Source organism: Frankliniella occidentalis, unplaced genomic scaffold (assembly GCF_000697945.3).
Source record: "Frankliniella occidentalis isolate FOCC.00 unplaced genomic scaffold, Focc_3.1 Scaffold107, whole genome shotgun sequence".
In the NCBI taxonomy this organism is placed as follows: domain Eukaryota; kingdom Metazoa; phylum Arthropoda; class Insecta; order Thysanoptera; family Thripidae; genus Frankliniella; species Frankliniella occidentalis.
The window spans coordinates 413037-414320 of record NW_026267236.1 but is presented as its reverse complement, the minus strand read 5'-3'; the positions used below and the strand labels follow the sequence as shown (position 1 = coordinate 414320).

At 68.8% G+C, this 1284-nt stretch overlaps 1 protein-coding gene across 1 annotated transcript in view; it reads left to right on the top strand.

Moving 5' to 3' along the window:
* The first annotated feature begins 558 nt into the window (after nucleotides 1-558).
* The window catches only part of LOC113203159 (LIM domain only protein 3-like), a 29982-nt gene continuing 29256 nt past the window's right edge, over nucleotides 559-1284 (top strand). Inside the window, exon 1 of the mRNA XM_026417694.2 lies at nucleotides 559-973. The gene's annotated coding sequence lies outside the window, so the exon portion shown is untranslated. The remainder of the gene's footprint in view (nucleotides 974-1284) is intronic.

Sequence of the window (1284 nt, the reverse complement as noted above, 5' to 3'; positions counted from 1 at the left end):
TGCAGGGTGGCGCGGCGCGGGGCGTGCCGTGGCGGGGCGGGGCGGCGCGGTGCTCACTTTGCCCTCCAGCAGCGCGAGTGGCGTCCCGAGGTCAGTGGACCGACCGCGCAGCGTGCGAGTCGAATAACCCGATATTAATTAATGAATCAATTCTAAGCTCGATTGTTAATATCAATCCGCCGTGTCTGTCTGTGAGTCGCCCCGAACCTCCACCCCTGCGCCCCTATCGGCGTGTCGACCTGACCTCGCCGGACCCCTGTGTGTGGGTCTTTGCCGGGGTGTGTCGCCCCCCTCCGGCCCGACGGCGGCGGCGACTGACTGAGCGCAAGCGAGCGGGAGGACAACATGATTGGCCGAGCGACAATCATCACTTACAGGGTGACAATGACAAGACCTGAGCTTCCTTCCGTCCTCCCTCCCCCGAGTGGAGCCGCTGGCCGGCGCACAAAGGGCGGCGGTCAGCCCCGCAGCCCTTCCTCCCCTCCGCACCGCCGGCCCTCCCCTCGCGCCGCGCTCGCCTCCTCCACCGCGCCGCCGCGCCGCCGCCGCGCCAGTCGTCGCGTGGAGGTCGAGGGGTGCGGTTCGTAGCGCGGCCCAGCGGTCCTCCCCGAGCGAGAGCAGCGTTAGCCGAGCCGACAGGAGGCCGTGCTCCTCCTCGAGCTTCTCCCGCGTTTGGTGACAGTGACCCCGCTCCTCCCCGCGCCCCGTCCGGCACGGCCCCCGACACCACCGCCCTTCGCTGCTGCTGCTACTTCGATAACTCCCATCTGCCATTTGGCCGACCTTTACCCCCGGCCCCTTCTATACCCGCCGGCCCGGCCCGCCCGCGGCCCCAGGGTGCCCAGGGTGCTCACTGGACTCAGCACCACGGCGCCGGTCAGCTCCGTGGACGCGGTGGCGGCAGCGGCGGTCGCCGGTCGCCCGCCCCGCCTGGGCTTTGGCCAGCAACAGCGCAGCCTCCTCGACAAGCAAGGTGAGATGCAGGAGGGTGAGGGTGTACGGCCAGGGTGGCGGCGCGTGTTTTTGTTCGTCGCGAGGGAGGTCATTGCCCTCCGATAGTGCTATCGTGTGAAAGGATGTGAGTGTGCCATTTCGTCGCCCATCTGCAAGAAAACAACGCCGACGGCGCAGAGCCGAGAAAGGGGTAGGACCCCGCGGCCCCGCCCGGCACATCTGTTCCGCGGTGGAATTCCCCTTGCTTGCGGCTGGCACGGGCAGACAGCTAGCTAGGTCCCAAGACAACCTCTGCCCGCCTCCCGCCGCCGCAGCTGCAGGGGCGGCGGC